This window comes from Salarias fasciatus, chromosome 16, assembly GCF_902148845.1.
Source record: "Salarias fasciatus chromosome 16, fSalaFa1.1, whole genome shotgun sequence".
In the NCBI taxonomy this organism is placed as follows: Eukaryota; Metazoa; Chordata; class Actinopteri; order Blenniiformes; family Blenniidae; genus Salarias; species Salarias fasciatus.
This window is the reverse complement of record NC_043760.1, coordinates 13615687-13635116: the sequence shown is the minus strand read 5'-3', so window position 1 is coordinate 13635116 and position 19430 is coordinate 13615687.

Below are 19430 nucleotides of genomic sequence, written 5' to 3'. Positions count from 1 at the left end.
CACCATAATCGGGGGCATGTCGAATATGGATATATGGATGCTAAAGTTGTTATAAAATCAATACTAGGTCATCAAAGTGCAGTTGGAGCGTTCTGTTAGTGAGATTAAAGCACCCATATTATGCAAAATTCACTTTACAATGGTGTTGTAACAATGTGTCCTGAGCCTATCCACAAAACCCCCCCAAAATGAGAAAAGTCTATTCTCTCCTTCTCTTGCTCGCGCCACCTTTCAGCAAACGTGTGCTCAAACACTTGGTTTGGAATTTTCCCCTACATGATGTCAGTAAATGATTTAACTCCTCCCCCTGACTGTGCCCCCGCCATGTGTGTGTGAGAGTGGGAGTGGCCAGATGCGTTCAAGTGCAAACCGGAAAGCAGGCTCTGAAACAGCCTGTTCTGAGAAGGGCTCCTCAGAGCGGCCTGGACTGTTGGATCCTTTTGAAGACTTTTGTTGCTGGGACTAATGGGGTTTTGGGGATCTTAAACCCCTTGGGTGGGGGCTGTGTAGCGACCGTGGGGGTCACTAGGGGCACTAGAGAGCCGCTACCCCAGAACTGAGTGTTCCTCCGCAAAGGATTATGGGAGGCGGGATTGTTTGGGCCGTTCCGGGCCATTTGTGTGTGTTTTGTGCTTTATTTGTGTTTCCTTTTATTATGGTTGTGTTGTGTTTATTGTTATTGTGCTGTGGCCGTGTGTTCATTTACTTTTATTTTCATGTCCTGTTGGACCGTGGGCCAAGGGGGTTGCAGGGGAAGTGACATGGGGCCTACAGGCCACTATTATGTTTCTCTGTGTGGTGGCGTTTCTCATGTTCCCATGCTTTAATTGTTCTAACAATAAAAGCTGGTTGAGCAATAGAGCAATCTCCGCGCCATCTCTTGCCTGAAGTTGCCGCTCGATGCTACTATATATGTATATATGTATATATATTAGGGCTGTCAAAAAGAATGCATTAATTGTGTTAATTAATTTATGTAATTAATCTCATTAAAATGTTTAATGCAGTTTAATGCAAGCGCATCATGACAAGCCTCACCTCTACCAGCGGGTGGCGGTAGTGCACCCGCGTGGAATGCAAGCTGCCTGCAAGCTGCCAGCAACCGAAGAAGAAGAAGAAGAAGAAGAAGAAGAAGAAGAAGAAGAAGAAGAAGAAGAAGAAGAAGAAGAAGAAGAAGAAGAAGAAGAAGAAGAAGAAGAAGAAGAAGAAGAAGAAGCCGCCTCGGCGGATTGAGAAGCTTTTTCGGCACTACAGACTGTTTATCTGCTCCTTTATTACGGATTATTTAGCAAAAATTAAGCACATACACTGTCAGTACATTATCATTAAGTATTAAAGGTTATTTAGCCTTTTTTTTCTGTTTCTGAATCGCGGGGGGCGGCGCAGGAGCGATTAGTTACTTTCACTTCTGTCTGCAGACCTCCTCCCTCCAGACAGATTCTGCTCTCTCTTTCCACGAGTTTTTCACTCTTTCGGTGTCTTTAAGTGGAGCCATCAGGCTGGAGCTCTGTCTACTTTCACTTTTACCGTCATGTTTTGTTTGCTGTGGCGCTCTGGTGCATGCGTAGACTGCCGCGATCACACAACGCGGTCTCAAAATCTGGCTGCTGCGCGGACGTCCACGGACCCAAGCGGAAAGAAATTCATGACGATTTTTACGTCACGCGGACCAACGCGCACCCATGCGGACATGTGAAGCGTGGACGGGCAGCAGAAAGGAGGCAAAGGAGGCCTGTCGTCAATTCATTTATCAAAACAGAAGAAGAAAGCAATATGGAGAGAGATAAGCCGGCTGGACCCATGGATTCTACTTCTTTGATTAAAAACTGTTGAAGCAGTTTTCTGTTTTCCACACAAAAGGAAACACTGGCTAAGAATGACCTGTTTAATTGTGTAAGAAAAAAGTGTGGTATCTCTTAGTTTTACTTTTCTTGTGGTACAACATTTGTTACAGACCTGAAAATGTAACTCCTGCCAAAAGCCAACTTTAGAGGGACTGCAGAGGGAGCACTACACACACACAGACATTATGTTATGGTGTGCATGTTTTAGTTTTTTGAATATTTATTTTATTTGGAGCCTTAAATATAAAAAACATCACATGTTAAATATATATAATCATGTCCTGTCCTTACTTTGTTTATGCAATACAGGAAAAAAGGGTATATTTCAGACATAGTTGGAAATTGCGATTACTTGTGATTAATCATGATTAATTAATTTGTAAGTTGTGATCAATCTGCGGGGCCCGGCCGGGCTCAGCCCGAAGGGACGACGTGGGCCTGACCTCCGGTGGGCTCACCACCCACCGAGGGAACCGTAGGGGCCGGGTGCAGTGTGGATTGGGTGGCAGCCGACGGCAGGGTGCCCGGCGACCCGATCCCCGGACACAGAGACTGGCTCTAGGGACATGGAATGTCACCTCGTTGGCGGGGAAGGAGCCCGAGCTTGTGAGGGAGGTTGAGAGGTACCGGCTAGATATAGTCGGGCTCACCTCCACACATAGCCTGGGCTCTGGAACCCAACCTCTCGAGAAGGGCTGGACTCTCCACTTCTCTGGCGTTGCCCGCAGTGAGAGGCGGCGGGCTGGTGTGGGTTTGCTTGTAGCCCCACAGCTCAGCCGCCATGTGTTGGAGTTCACCCCAGTGAACGAGAGGGTTGCATCCCTGCGCCTTCGGGTCAGGGATAGGTGCCTCACTGTTGTCTCGGCTTACGGGCCGAACAGCAGTGCAGAGTACCCGGCCTTCTTGGAGTCCCTGGGAGGGGTGCTGGACAGTGCTCCGACTGGGGACTCCATTGTTCTACTGGGGGACTTCAACGCCCACGTGGGCAGCGACAGTGAGACCTGGAAGGGGGTGATTGGATCGCACGGCCTCCCCGATCTGAACCCGAGTGGTGTTCTGTTATTGGACTTCTGTGCTAGTCACAGTTTGTCCATAACGAACACCATGTTCGAGCACAGGGGTGTCCATAAGTGCACTTGGCACCAGGACACCCTAGGTCGGAGGTCGATGATCGACTTTGTTGTCGTGTCATCTGACCTCCGGCCGCGTGTTTTGGACACTCGGGTGAAGAGAGGGGCAGAGCTGTCGACCGATCACCACCTGGTGGTGAGTTGGATTCGCTGGCGGAGGAGGAAACCGGACAGACTTGGCAGACCCAAACGTGTTGTGAGGGTCTGCTGGGAACGTCTGGCGGAACCCTCTGTCAGCATGGCTTTCAACTCCCACCTCCGGGAGAGCTTCTCTCATGTCCCGAGGGAGGCTGGGGACATCGAGTCCGAGTGGACCATGTTCTCCACCTCCATTGTCGAAGCAGCTGCTCGGAGCTGTGGTCGTAAGGTCTCCGGTGCCTGTCGTGGCGGCAACCCCCGAACCCGGTGGTGGACACCGGAAGTAAGGGCTGCCGTCAAGCTGAAGAAGGAGTCCTATCGAGCCTTGCTGGCTCATGGGACTCCCGAAGCAGCTGACGGGTACCGGCAGGCCAAGCGAACTGCAGCCCGAGCAGTTGTGGAGGCAAAAACTCGGGTCTGGGAGGAGTTCGGGGAGGCCATGGAGGAGGACTATCGGTCGGCCTCGAAGAAATTCTGGCAAACCGTCCGGCGCCTCAGGAGGGGAAAGCAGGTCTCCGCCAACACTGTTTACAGTGGAGGTGGGGAGCTGCTGACCTCAACTGGGGATATTGTTGGACGGTGGAAGGAATACTTCGAGGACCTCCTCAATCCCGTCGCCACGTCTTCCGTGGAGGAAGCAGAGGCTGAGGTCTCAGAGGTGGACTCGTCCATCACCCAAGCTGAAGTCACTGAGGTGGTTGGCAAGCTCCTCGGTGGCAAGGCACCGGGGGTGGACGAGATTCGGCCTGAGTACCTTAAGTCTCTGGATGTGCAGGGACTGTCTTGGTTGACACGTCTCTGCAACATCGCGTGGCTGTCGGGGACAGTGCCTCTGGATTGGCAGACCGGGGTGGTGGTCCCCCTGTTTAAAAAGGGGGACCGGAGGGTGTGCTCCAACTATAGGGGGATTACACTCCTCAGCCTCCCCGGGAAAGTCTATTCCAGGGTACTGGAGAGGAGGATCCGACCGATAGTCGAACCTCGGATCCAGGAGGAACAATGCGGTTTTCGTCCTGGCCGTGGAACAGTGGACCAGCTCTATACCCTCCATAGGGTGCTCGAGGGTTCGTGGGAGTTTGCCCAACCAGTCCACATGTGTTTTGTGGATTTGGAGAAGGCATTCGACCGTGTCCCTCGTGGTGTCTTGTGGGGGGTGCTCCGGGAATACGGAGTCCGGGGCCCCTTGTTAAGGGCCGTCCGGTCTTTGTATGACCGGAGTAGGAGTCTGGTCCGCATTGCCGGCAGTAAGTCGGACCTGTTCCCGGTGCATGTTGGACTCCGGCAGGGCTGCCCTTTGTCACCGGTTCTGTTCATAATCTTCATGGACAGAATTTCTAGGTGCAGCCAGGGGCCGGAGGGGTTCCGGTTCGGGAACCACAGGATTTCATCTCTGCTTTTTGCAGATGATGTTGTCCTGTTGGCTTCATCGAACCCGGACCTACAGCATGCACTGGGGCGGTTCGCAGCCGAGTGTGAAGCGGCAGGGATGAGGATTAGCACCTCCAAATCCGAGGCCATGGTCCTCGACCGGAGGAAGGTGGCTTGCCCCCTCCAGGTTGGTGGAGAGACCCTAGCCCAAGTGGAGGAGTTCAAGTATCTTGGGGTCTTGTTCACGAGTGGGGGACGGATGGAGCGTGAGATTGACAGGCGGATCGGTGCAGCGGCTGCAGTGATGCGGTCGTTGTATCGGTCCGTCGTGGTGAAGAAGGAGCTGAGCCGAAAGGCGAAGCTCTCGATTTACCGGTCAATCTACGTTCCCACCCTCACCTATGGTCATGAGCTTTGGGTCATGACCGAAAGGACAAGATCCCGGATACAAGCGGCCGAAATGAGCTTCCTCCGTAGGGTGGCTGGGCGCTCCCTGAGAGATAGGGTGAGGAGCTCAGTCACCAGGGAGGAGCTCGGAGTAGAGCCGCTACTCCTCCACATCGAGAGGAACCAGCTGAGGTGGCTCGGACATCTGTTTAGGATGCCTCCTGGACGCCTCCCTAGGGAGGTGTTCCGGGCATGTCCCACTGGGAGGAGACCCCGGGGAAGACCCAGGACACGCTGGAGAGACTATGTCTCTCGGCTGGCCTGGGAACGCCTCGGGATCCTCCCAGAGGAGCTGGAGGAAGTGTCTGGGGACAGGGAAGTCTGGGCATCCCTGCTGAGACTGCTGCCCCCGCGACCCGGCCCCGGATAAGCGGTAGAAAATGGATGGATGGATGGATGGTGATCAATCTGATTAAAAATTTTAATCATTTGACAGCCCTAATATATATATAATTCTGGGAACAGCTATGATCCAGTGCAGAACCCTCAAGCTCCTCCCTCTGGTAGAGGACCCGAGCTTGAAGGAGACAGACACAATACCGCGGGGTGGCCGAGAACACAGTTGGTTTGTTTTTATATATATATGTTGATGCAGCACTTTGCCCAAGACAAATTTCCCTGTGGGACAATAGAGTTTATCTTATCTTATCTTATCTTATCTTATCTTATCTTATCTTATCCCAACAGACAGTGTTGTGGAAAGTGCATCCCTCTTTTCGCTGCTTAGCAGTTTAGCAGTTTTATGGCAATTTTCCTAAGAGAATCATGCAAGTGCATGCAGAGGTGGGAAGAGATGAGTCAGGACAAGCTTCATAGACGACCGTGCCCAATAGGGCCAACCAGGTGGTGGGCTAAGGATCAGGCACTGAGTAAAGTGTTTGGGTGCTTTGGGAATCCCCAGAGAGCCTTGTGTCTTGAAGTGCTTATGACTTTACACACCATTGTAGATGACAGAACACAACAACCAACAGTGAGGGCCAAGGCAAAGGGATTCATTGAAGGCCTTTAGAGGTACGAGACAGTGCTCACTGCTCAAACTTTCCTTCGCATTTTTGAGCAGACATCCCCCCTTTCAAAATACTTACAGACCAGAAGAATGGATATCATCACAGCTCAACATCTGGTTGAGGGGACAGAGGAGGGTCTCAGGGAGTATGCTAGGGACTTTGAAGGAGTTAAGTGTGCAGCTGATGAGTTTGAGAAGTGGGTTAAAGGGCAACTCCGGTTTTTTGACACCTGGACCTTATTTATGCTCATATGTGCATACTCATATACTCACTCAGACAAATATCGTGCAGCTCAGAGTCCTTCAGAAGTTATTTAGATCCAACCCATTTAGCCGCACTTAGCAGGGGCCACGGCAATGGAGCTTTAGCGCGGGACATAATCTGCAAGATCACTAATTTCTGCCATATTTTTTCATCCAACGCCAGTGTTATCATAAAATCAGCTCGTCTACCGTTTTCAGGTGGGTCAGCTGACGAGCTGACAGTTTTCGCTACTCAGAGCTGCACGATGTTTGTCTGAGTGAGTATATGAGCATTCACACACCTATAAATAAGGTCCAGGTGTCAAAAAACCGGAGTTGCCCTTTAATGGAAAGCTTCAAGAGGAGGAAGAGTGTGAGCTGGTAGTGCAGACTGCCCTTCCTGAGAGAAGGTTCAGGAAATAGAAAATAATGCCAGGAAAGCTTGCAGAAGATGAGCAGCTAGCATGAGCTGATACTGACATCAAGGTCAAAGTTCACAATGTCATTGCGGACACAGTGACAGGCAGTATACATAGAAGGTTTTCTACCAATGCAAAACTTTGCTCAGATTTTGCCTGACTAGACCCTCGAAACTTTGCTCATGTGAGGGAAAATAGACTCCCCAGCTCAGCTCTGGAAGAAATAAGCAAATGTCTGCTTAAGTTTGACAATAGAGCTGCATTTGACACATTATGTAGTGAACTCTACAGTCTTGCATGTCAGTGGGGCAGACTAAAGATGTCCCCTCTAGAGGTATACACTGTCAGGACAGCTCGTGGAATGCCACAAAGAAGCGAGAAGGATCCTTCCATGGAACAACAGGATGTTGAACTAGAGAGCAAAATTTGTTCCTCCTGTAAAAACGGTGTCACTTGTGTTCATCTCATCCTCTCCCAGTACAATCTGCTAACTGATGCCTACCATGTGATTGGACTGGCCTACAAGTTGCTATTAACACTGTCCATTACACAAGTAGTCTGTGAGATAAGTTTCTCAACAGTGAAATTCATAAAAAAAAACAGACTCAGGGGCACTTTGACCCCGAAGAAACTTGAGGCATTCATGCTCATGTGCACTGAGAAAGAAATTCTCATGTCTTTGGACAATGATACTGTCGTAAACAAAGTCACAGAGACCAGTGCACTGCTCACACGTTCATTAATGTTTTAGGGTTGGCCATGTTTCTGTTTCAAATGTTTCTATTGAAAAGCACAGTCAGGTGTACAGATTCTATGATTGTCGTCAACAGATTAAATAAACTAGAATTTGGCACTCAGAGAGCGCAAACCTCCGCCACAGCTCAAATCAGTCACCAACAACCATGAGAACACCATATATAATCAAACAACATTGTGATCGGGGGTGTGATCGGAGTGGAGCGCTGCGGCATGCGGTGCCTCTCTCCGTCGCCTTCTCTCCTTGTGTGTGTGTGTGTGTGTGTGTGTGTGTGTGTGTGTGTGTGTGTGTGTGTGTGTTTATCTGAAAAGGAAAACCAAAAAGCAACATAATTTATGTTATTTCACTTGATTTTGATTTGAAAATGGACCGGATTCTCTCGTATTTTCCGTTCCCAACTGCCTGTGTGGTGCGATCTGCTCTGTACAGCCTTACGGTGTGTTTCCACCGGACGCAAATTTTTTGTGCGATGAGATTACATACAAAGTCAATGTAATGACGCGATTGTTGCTCAATCTTGAGCGGCGGGCGGCAGACGGCGAGCGATGACGCGGCGGGCGGCTGGCGGTGAGCGTTTCCAGCGAAAAATCCGCGAGCCTGTCGACTTGCACTGTCAGTCGTCCCCGCCCACTGCTCTCCGCTTCATCGCTCCACGCTTGTCGCTCGAGTTGAAATAATTGAACTTTTCAAGCGAATTCGCGCCAGGACAGCCTATCAGCATGGAGGTCTTCACGGACATGCTGCCGTAGGGCAGCGCAGAATAGTTGGCATAATGCCAAGGCGAGCGGCTTGCGCCAAGTGGCTTGCGGCGAGCGGCGTGCGGCAAGTGGCTTGCGGCGAGCGGCGTGCGGCAAGTGGCTTGCGGCGAGCGGCGTGCGGCAAGTGGCTTGCGGCGAGCGGCGTGCGCAGTCTCATTTGTTCACCACTTCTGGTAGAAACACAACGTTAGCCTGAAGTAGCGCTGGAACCGGCCGTCCAAACGCAGCTCCTGCAGAAGACGGTGGAACTCACCGAGCTCATACCGCTTCCGTAGGGCAGCATCCAGCCACACACACACACACACACACACACACACACACACACACGCACACACACACACACACACACACAGACAGCCGGTACACACAGGACTGTGGGACAAACATCGGAAGAATCCTGCCCAGAGACGGTGATGAGGAGGGCTGTGATGTTTCTGCAGGATGTTTTGTGTTGCATATTTGTACCAGCGTGACACGTCCCGTGAATGAATTCACACACCAGGGATAAGACTCGGGTGTCTAGCGCGGCACGGTGTCATTTGTCGTGCGAATGCAGTTGCGTTAAACGCGTCCGGTGGAAACACGCCGTTACAACTGGCGGTCCAAGGCACGCGCAGCTCACGGAGAAAATAGAGAGGAGCGGAGCGCCTGCAGTCCACAGCGTGAGCCGCTACGCACGCGGCGGTCACCCGCGCCTCCTGTATGAACCGTCAGATAGGTTAACAGGGACGCCGATCAGACAGTCGGTGCGCAGCGCTTCCACTTCCGCATCGGAAGCGGCACGTCCTGTGTGAACCAGGCGTTTCTTCCTCCCTGTCGGTGGGCCTGCCCAACTATGTGAAAGACTCCCTATCTCTCAATGATAAAGAATCCTTTAAAAAAATTCCTAGATCCAGGCAGTGATCTGGATATTCACCAAAATTTAATGGATTCTAAGTTAGGCCAAGACCCACCTTTCCACAAAGTTTCATTGCAATCCGTCCATTACTTTTTCCGTGATCTTGCTAACAAACCAACCAACCAACCAACAAACCAACCAACCAACCAACCAACAAACCGACATGATTACATAACCTCCTGGCGGAGGTAAAAATGCAATGAAATTGTTCTCAGAACTAACATCCAAGGTCAACGCATTCTTAGTAATGCAACATTGCGCTGTGCTTCGTTTTCAGTTGTTTTACACATAAGAGAACAAAGAAAGGCTTAGGAAAAACAAAAAAGGGAATACAAAAAACAAAAACAGTACCCCCCCGACTGAGGAATGTCCTTGGAACACCACACCAATCAGCTTGTGAAAAACTGCTTTTTCCAAATTCGGAATATAGCTAAACTTCGCAAAATGGTGTCCTTCAAAGAGTTGGAGTTGATTGTACATGAATTTGTCTCATCTCGCCTCGACTATTGTAACAGCCTGTTCACCTGTCTCAACAAAAAAGAACTGGCACGCCTTCAAGTTGTCCAGAATTCCGCTGCACGGCTCCTGACCCGCACTCGTAGGAGAGCCCATATAAGTCCTATTCTCAAGGACCTACACTGGCTCCCTGTTTCATTCAGGATAAATTTTAAAATCTTGGTATTGACGTTTCGGGCTCTACACGGGCAGGCACCGGATTACATCAAGGGCCTGATCCATCCCTATGTTTCCACTCGCTGCTTGAGGTCCTCTAACCAAAACTTGTTAATGGTTCCCCGCGCATGTTTTAAAACTCGTGGGGATAGATCATTTAAGGCAGTGGCACCGCGTCTTTGGAACGAGCTTCCCTGCTCGCTCAGGTCTCTGGACAATGTCGATTCTTTTAAAAAGCAGCTAAAGACCTTTTTCTTTGAACAAGCCTTTTAGCCTGTATGGTACTGTTTTATCTTGTATATTTATATGTCTTCTGGCCTGCATGGTACTGTTTTATCTTGCATATTTATATGTTATTTTAGTGATTGTATTTTGTATGGACTATTTTTATGTGAAGCACTTTGTGACCCTGGTCTGGGAAAAGTGCTATAGAGGGTTTTCCCGACGTGTCATCAGGCGCATCATTGGCCCGGAAGTCGTCATCTTGGAGGTACTCCGTATCACAACAAAGCACGAGTTCTAAGGAAGATCCAGAGCGTTATCAAGAAAAATGAATGAATGAATGAATGAATGAATACATGAATTTATTTCGAGATACAAAAAATACAAAATATACAATATACAAAAATATACAAAAAAAATGGTAAATTATTGCCGTGTCATTGGTTGTACCAATAGGTCAGACCGAGAAAAACATTTGGAATTCTATAGACTTCCAAAAGTTAAAAAAAAAACAGGGTGAGAAATGCCAAAAACTAATCAGAGGAATGGAGGTACTTGTGGTTAGCAAAGCTTAACCAAGATCTACGAGGGAAAAATCTGGACAATATCCGAATTTGTTCGGCACATTTCTTGTCAGGTAAGTGAAACACAGTGCAACAGTTTAAGCTCATTAATGACTTCATATGTTACTTTGATCATTCATAAACGTTTAGCTTCTACAGAAACTTGAATTTTTCTGTCCCTAGCCTTAAGAGATGTATTACTCCTGAAGAAAACAATTTGTGTTAGACCGTAAAATTATTTTATGTAAAGAAAAAAAACATATTTCAGCTATCACACTATTTGTAGCCATCAGCTTGGTAATATTTGCATTTTAATCAATTAATTAGAAGCCCAACCCCAACAAAAGTGCTTGTCCCCACAGTCATTGATCAAAAGAAAGTGCTGTATTTTGAGTTTAAAAATATGCTTCTCGAAATATCGGGCTTTCTCTTGTAACTCAAGACCTTCCTGATATTCCTTTGCTTCTTCAGTCTGTTTTGACAAGCTTTCTTGTGGTTTCGACATGGCTGAATGCACTCAAATTGTTCCATAACACACAATCGCGACTACTGTCAGTATAATTGTTTACACTGAGTGTCTCCAATATGGCGGCGCAGCAAGGTACCGCCCAAGTCGTGACGTCGGTGAAAACCCTCTATACAAATAAAGCTTACTTACTTACTTACTAAGTGACTGCACATTTCAAATGTCTCCAAGAAAGGAGATCAGTGGTTGCCAATTTTTTTCAAAATCAATCAAATTATCATGCATAGTATATCTTATTTTTTCTGGATGAAGTGTGGCAGTAAGTTCTATGACCCACATCTTTAGAGAACTGGTACCTTTGCCTTTCCAGAGTTGAAGGATAAGTTTCTTTGCAATAATTATAGCATGTGAAATTAGACAACGTTGGGCAGAATCTAAATTTTCAATTTCCTTAAATACTCCAAAAACAATTAGAGTAGTATTTGCCGCTAATTTTATTGTCAGAACTTTGTACAGGAAGTTAAAAATCTCAGTCCAAAAACTCTGGAGTTTAGGGCAAAGTACATGGCTGTGTAATAAGGTGCCTCGTTCTACTAGACATTTTTCACACATAGGAGAGCTGTCTGGTTAAATCTTATGAATTTTCTCCCTCGAATAATGTAGTCTATGTATAACTTTATATTGGATTAAGCAATGACGGGCGTTTATGGAAATGGCACCTATTTTACGTAAAGCCTGCAGCCAGATATCATCCGGTAAGGGGTAACCAAGCTCGTTTTCCCATTCTGTTTTAATATGAGCAGTAGATGGGTTGCTTGACTCTTGTAATGAATTGTAAAAATAAGAGATGCTCTGTTCTAAACCAGAACATTCACTCAGACATTTGTCCACGAAGTCAGTTTCAATACTCTGAAATTGTGGCAAGTGGGAACGGACATAATTTCGAATTTGAAGATATCGGAAAAAGTCAGAGCCTGGTAGCCCAAACCTCTCTTGTAACTGCTGAAATGTCATAAAGATGTTGTTTAGATACAAGTCTTTCACAGAGTATAAGCTTGATTCTCTCCATAAGTTAAAAGCCCCGTCTACACAGGAAGGATGAAAAGAGGGATTTGATGAGATGGGTATGTTAAAGAAAGTTTTTTGAGTTTGAAATGATTCATAATTTGTTTGAAAATTCTAATATTACTGGGAATTATGGTGTTAATGTTGTAAAGGACACTGGCCATAGGCGTAGATGATAACAAAATGGCACAGACAGAGGAAGGCAGTCTTCCTGTTCCATTTGCAGTCCTTTGGAAAGCAAGCTGATTCATCAAGTACAATTGAGATGTTTTTTTTTATATTTGTAGCCCAATAGTAATACATAAAGTTAGGTAATGATAGTCCTCCCAGTGATTTATGCTTGGTAAGATGTTCCTTTTTGATTCTATGGGACTTGTTCCATATGAATGGTAAAATAATGGCATCTAACTTTTTGAAAAAAGATTTTGTTAGATAAATTGGTATATTTTGAAGCAGATTTAAGTATTGTGGGAGAAATACCATCTTTATTGCATTTATTCGACCTACTAGTGAAATTGGGAGTGTCTTCCAAAACTGAATATTATTTTTAAGCTTCTCTAACAGTAGATTGAAGTTTTCTTTTAGAAGAGAGGTATATTTTGTTGTTATTGTAATTCCCAAATATGTAAACTTTTCAGCGGTCACTTTAAAGGGATGATTTGTGAGCCAATCTGAATTTCCCAATTTTGCAGGCATTATCTCGCTTTTTCCCCAATTAATCCTATATCCTTGGTTTGGATTCATATACACAGGCCAGAGGTTATTTTTCCTACCTTGACATGTTTCGGCTGCCAAGCTGCAGCCTTCCTCAGAAGTGTCATGTGATGTTGTCTGGTCGGCTGATTTATACAGGCTTTGGCGCCAGCTTCCTAATGGGTCGGACTGCAGCGCCATCTGCAGTCCGACTTCTTCAATACTGTGTCCCAGGTATGGGAAAGTTGATACGCCCCCTCTGCCCGGTTCACAGTCTGGGGGGCGCGTTTCCGGATCTCGATGGCCTCCCTGATCCAGCGGTGGTACTTGTTGCTTTCCGTGCCGATGATCTGGGCATGATCCCAGTCCATGAGGTGGTTTTCCCTCTTGCAGTGTTCGGAAATGGCAGACTTCTGAGGAAGGCTGCAGCTTGGCAGCCGAAACATGTCAAGGTAGGAAAAATAACCTCTGGCCTGTGTATATGAATCCAAACCATGAATACAAAAAAAGGCCTAATGGAACCTTATCGGACTAATCCTACATGTATATCCTGCAAAAGTACCGAAGTCATCAATAACAGAGAGAATAGCTGGAATAGATGTTTGAGGCTGTGATGCATACAGTAAGATGTCATCAACATAAAGTGAGATTTTATTCGCCGTGTATACTGTGTTGTACCCATGTATTACAGGGTGCTTTCGAATGGTCTCTGCCAAGGGTTCTAACGCCAGTGAGAACAACAAGGGGCTAAGTTCACACCCCTGCCTTGTGCCTCTACCAAGCTTAAACTGTGTTGACATAATTTATTTCTGAGGATTGTAGCTGTGGGGTTTTTATATAGTAATTTTATCCATGAAATGAAATCTTCGCCCAACTGAAACTTCTCTAGGACTGCAAAAAGGTATGGCCATTCGACTTGGTCGAATGCCTTTTCTGCATCCAAGCTGAGTATTGCAAAGTCCTGTGGAATACTGGGTGAACAAATAATATTAAACAGACACCTTAGGTTATTCAGAGAGCTTCTATCCGGGACAAACCCTGTTTGATCTGAGTGTACTGGCTTACTCATCACAGTGCCGAGCCTTATGGCTAATATTTTAGCCAGAATCTTTTGATCAGAATTTAATAAAGAAATTGGGCGGTAAGAAGCTACCTGTTCCAAGTCTTTACCTTTTTTAGGAAGTACGGTGATAACTGCTTCATTAAGTGTTGGGGGTAAATTCTTGTCCTCATATGCTTGATTGTACATTTTTAATAGGTATGATGTCAGCTTAACTTTCAGGAATTTATAGAATTCGTTACCAAACCCATCTGGGCCTGGACTCTTACCATTTTTTAATGAACCAATAGCTTTATTAATTTCTTCACTAGTAATCTTGGCATTAAGTATTTTACGATCTTCTATATTCAGATTTGGCAAATCACAATCATCAAGGAACATTTGCATCTCTTCATGATTAGCAGTTGAACTAGATGTATACAGTGATTCATAAAATTGTTTAAACTTATTATTTCTTTGTGAGATGTCAAAATTGTTCCATCAGTAGATCTAATTTTGTGAATTGACCTGTCACTTGCATTTTCTGCCTCTAGCTCTTCTATTTGCTTTTGTACTTTGTTTGTTCAGCTTTATTTTGTTTTCTTTGAGAAGATTGAAAGGATATTACACACGCTGGGTTGGCCATGTTTCTTCGAAACTGCTCTTATGCAGATGAAAAAAAAAATAATGGCATCATTACAAAGTACAGAGAACAGTGGAATGATCATTTTATTCTTTATTCATAAGGACTACATATCATATTGGAGATTTGCCCTTTAACTCATCTTCTCATATGTGAAATCAAAGTTGTGATGGAACTGTTTTCTTTATTTTGCAGAGGAAAAAGAGATTATAGTGTTATTAGAAAGTGCAACACTTTTTATTTTATGTTTTACTTTTTAAATGTAATATTAAATGATTTCATTTTTAAGATTTGGATATCTGTGAACAGTTATTTGAAAAGAATATACCGTATTGGCCCGAATATAGTGCGACTCTGATTACAAGACGACGAATGTTGAAGAAAATAAGGCTACTTATAAAATAACTTTTTATTGTACAATTATTCTAAACTCAAAAACTCACAACAGAGATAACATTTCACGTGATTTAAGATAAAAAAAAATATTACTGCAGTATTAAATAAAAAATATATTCTCTTTCTCAAAATAAGCAACAACAAGCAACAATTAAGTAGGCTCAAAGGTTCAATAACTGCATTGATGTAAATAACTTTATAACCATCAAATTCAACTTCATGAACATTAATAATTTAGCCCTCCGTGAATGTTGGATTCAGTTTAGCATGTAGAGAACAGTTCTTCAGAAAGAAAGCATGAGATTTCAGCTGGTCTGAGCTTTTATTACTTTCTCCTAAAGGCACTGTTTTATTTATTTATTTGCATTGCATACCATTTCAAGTTTGCTCTTTTGTTGTATTTATTTTATATATAGTTTTATAATGTCCTCACGCTGCCATAGAGGATGCCAAACAATATTTCACTGTACATACCTGTTGTCTAACAAGTTTTTATAGTGACAATAAAGCTCTATCTATCTATCTATCTATCTATCTATCTGTAAAACTGAAACAAACAAGACATACATATAAGTGAACATATACACAAGATGTATCACAACATGCATCACTGTCTAAAAACAAAACAAGTCAGTATCTAAAATCAAAGCCGCTAGCTCAACGCTAACTATTAATGGAAACGCCATTGATATGCTAACGGAATTAGCATCTGTGTTGAAACTTCAAAACAAACTGACAAACTCACAAGTGTCAATTTCACCTCTATCCTGAACATCAACTAAGTATATTAGAGTACTTACAGGCAGATATTTTCGATGTGCTGTTTGAGAGGAACCTCTCCACACTTGCTCAGTCTTGTTTTCACACTGCTGTAGGTTTACACTCTGTCCAGCTCACTACCTCCCCCTAACGGAGCGGCTGAGCCACTGCGTGCAAGCAGAGGCAGTACAGGTCACCGGTACTTTGGCTCTATCTAGTGGCGCGGATGTGAAATGACAATCTAGTCCTCGAACCCATTTTTGAGAATACAATTTCTGGAAAAAAAAAATCGTCTTATATTCGGGCCAATACGGCAGATTAATATAGATATAGAATAACGCTGGAGGTGTGCACTCATCTTGAAATAAATCTACATTGTGAAACAACTGTAAATATTTTTGAAAAATATACTGAATGACAAGGCTTTACAGAACAGTGCGCTATTATAAACTTAACATGTAAAGTTATAATTGCATTATTTTTTTTTTATTAATACCTCCTGATCTTAAGTGGGCCGGTCTGAGGCATAAAACTCCAGAGCTGAAAATGAGTCCCACTCCGGCCCTGCTGAGTGTTGAAAGAAATGGGAGGTCCGTGCCTGTTTTACTGCATTATTGTAAATTTTGAGTTGTTGACGTAATGATGTAACTTGGTTTCCTCCACATCCTTTCAGCCCTCCTGCAGTTTCTTTTCAATTTGTTGCTCTTATCGTTTTTTCTCCATGGGGGTTTGGATTGTCCTTTGATTGTTGTAGTGAAAAGTGGAGCTACTGAGTCCAGGCTGGACTTCAGTTTACTTTTAAAATCATCAAGCAGGTAAAATCATGCAGGTGAGATCACAGCAGGAGTGCTCTGTAAAACCTTTATAAAATCTGCAGCCACTTCAGAATTGAGGTAGCGTCTCCTCACTGTTCTCACCGGGGCTTGCTGCTGGTTATTGGTGATGTTAAAAAACACACAGTAGTGGTCAGACACAGCCAGGTCAACACCAGAGGACACACTGATGGAAAGACCGTGGTGTGTCCTCTGTTGTGAGTCGGCTGGGTGACATGCTGTTTAAAATCTTAACAGTTTAAAAGATTCAAAAATTCTCTGGACATTGAGTCCGAGATATTATCAATGTGCAGATTAAAATCACCAGTTATCAAAATTCATATTAGAATGAATGTTATATTTAGAATGACTGGCTAAAAGTTACGAATATTCACTAATAAACAGACTAGAGTAATTGGGGGTAGGGTGGTGGCGGGCGGGGGGGGGGAGGGTGTCAATGTGCAGATTAGGGGACTGCTAAAAACAAAGGTGTGGTGCAGAAATGAAACTGTTAAAAACCACTGCACCAGTGACGTGCAGTCAGGGGAGGCAGGGGAGGCACGGCCTCACCTGTCATCACGGAAAGAAAAAAATATAAAATGAAAAAATAAATCAAGTGGTTCTATTTATTTAGCAATGTGCACTTTAAAGTTATTTTCCATGTAACCTCGCCATTTTTAGATGTTTTTTTTTTTTTCAAAATCGCTGAATTTTCACATTTACCGTTCAAATACTAAGAAGAGACGTGCTGTGAGGCAGCAGCCGGCTGAGCCTCACCATGGATTGCGCAATGACTGCAGTGAGACGGTAATACTGTCGCTCTGTGTGTCGCTATTAAATTTTTAAATATTTTTATTATATGAACTAAATTTACATAGTTTAGCGGATGTATATAATATACAGTGTTTTTAAATCAACAACTGTATGTGTGTATAACGTGTTTCTTGTGCTGAGCATTCATAAAGCGCCTGCGAAGAGGCACTTGGTGAGGCACGCAGTTCTCCTGCCTCATGCCAGGGGGCGCTGGTTACCCCAGGGATTCTTCTTACTACTCCACAGCGGCAGAACAATAGAATTAGTGACAGCAAACCACGGCAGACAGTTAGCAAGTCAGATGCAGCCGTCCAGATAGTTTTTCCTATTGCTTGGATTATATTCAAAATGAAGAAAGATAAGGAGGACTTCTACAAACAAGTTATTGATGCTTTTCTTCAGAAGGAGCGGCGCATGGACTTAATTTATAAGTAAAGGTAGGACGATAAAAAACGTTTTTTCTGTGCTTTTTTCTGTGCTGTAGTTTGTATATGTAAAGAATGCTGATATGAAATTTTAAACAAAACACGTTAACAGTTGCCAGTCAAATGGTGAATAAGCTACTCTGCAGGCTTCATGTTTGTAAATCTGACTGATGACGTCAGTGCCTCACCAGCCATGAACCTCACCGCACGTCACTGGTCAAAACAGATTCCAAAATAACCTAAGTCACATAGTTGTTTCCTCTCAGCAGTGAGAAAATGGGTTACAATTCACATGAAACAACTTCTAACAAAAACAATGAGTATTCTGACACTGTGGACAGATTAAGAGAAGACACGTTAGTTTGGCCATAGCTCACTTTTTTTCTGTAAATACACCCACGAGTTGCCCCTCCAGGCCAGTGTTTCTCAACTGGTGGGTTCTGGGCCTTGCCAGGTGGAAAAAAAAAAAAAAAGTTCAGGAAAAAAGTCTTGAAGGTCCATTTGTACTCCCGAACACTAGGTAGTGCTAATTCCCTATAATGCAGGTTGACACTCGCTTCAGGAACAACCTGGAGCTGAACACTAAGAAGACCAAAGAGATGGTCATTGATTTCAGGAAGCATAGAGGGAACCATGCCCCACTACCCATCAATGGGGTGTGTGTGGAGAAAGTGGCCTCCTTCAACTTCCTGGGGACCCACTTAACAGAGGACCTCACCTGGACAGCCAACACAGCAGCACTGGTTAAAAAGGCGCAGCAGAGACTCCACTTCCTCAGGGTGCTGAGGAGGAACCACCTGGAGGAAAGACTGCAGGTGTCCTTCTGTCAAGCCACCATAGAATCAGGGCTGATGTACTGTGTGACTGGTTCCCAGCCTGCACTGCTACGAACAGGAAGGCTCTGCAGAGGGTCACCAGAATGGCAGAGAGAATCATCGGCTGCTCTCTGCCTTCCCTGGACAGCATCGCAACCTCCCGCTGCATCAGTAAAGCGAGAAGGATCTGGGCAGACACCACCCACCCTGGCCATCAGCTTTTAGCCTGCTGCCATCAGGGAAGAGACTCAGATCCGTAAAATGCAGGACAATCAGGGCGATGAACAGTTTCTATCCTTGGTCCGTCAGAGTCCTGAATTCAAAACAATAATCAATGTGAAGTCACTTAAATCTCGTGTGCAATAACTGTATATATCCAGACTCCTTTTGTAGTCTTGTTTCATGTGTACATTTGTTTTTTATTTTATTTATTGTTGTTTTATTTTTTCATGCCAATGCACCGCGCTTTGTGGCAGCTACTTAGATTTTGTCAAGCCCCCCATGTATGATGACAATAAATCATTTCTATTCTATTCTATTCTATTCTATTCTATTCTATTCTATTCTATTCTATTCTATTCTTTTCAGCTAGATCTACATAAATTGAGATTCTTCTTCCTCTTTTGAATACTTCAACATAGCTGTGCTTTTAATGTCATGTATTTTGCATGAAAACACACAGTCTGTTGAAAAAGTCTAGTAATGAAATGTGTGGTTGTTGTTCCAGCCTCATGATTAATGCCTGAATAAGTGACTGAATAGTTTTAACAAGATTCTGTTGTTTTATTTATCTATCAAGTGGCTACTCACCTAAAGCTACATATTTTGAGCCTTTTTGAAATGACAATATGAAAATACATTTCATTTGAAAAAAACAAAAGAATATTTCCCTCTGCAATGTCAACACTTGTTAGTTGTTTTAGTTCATCATGGAACTTGTTTATTGTGTTGACATACTGTGATTTTATGGTCATTCTCTCAGGTCCAAACTGTCCTGTCATTTGGTAAATTTGAGAAGTTAAGTGTTCAGAGGTTTGGT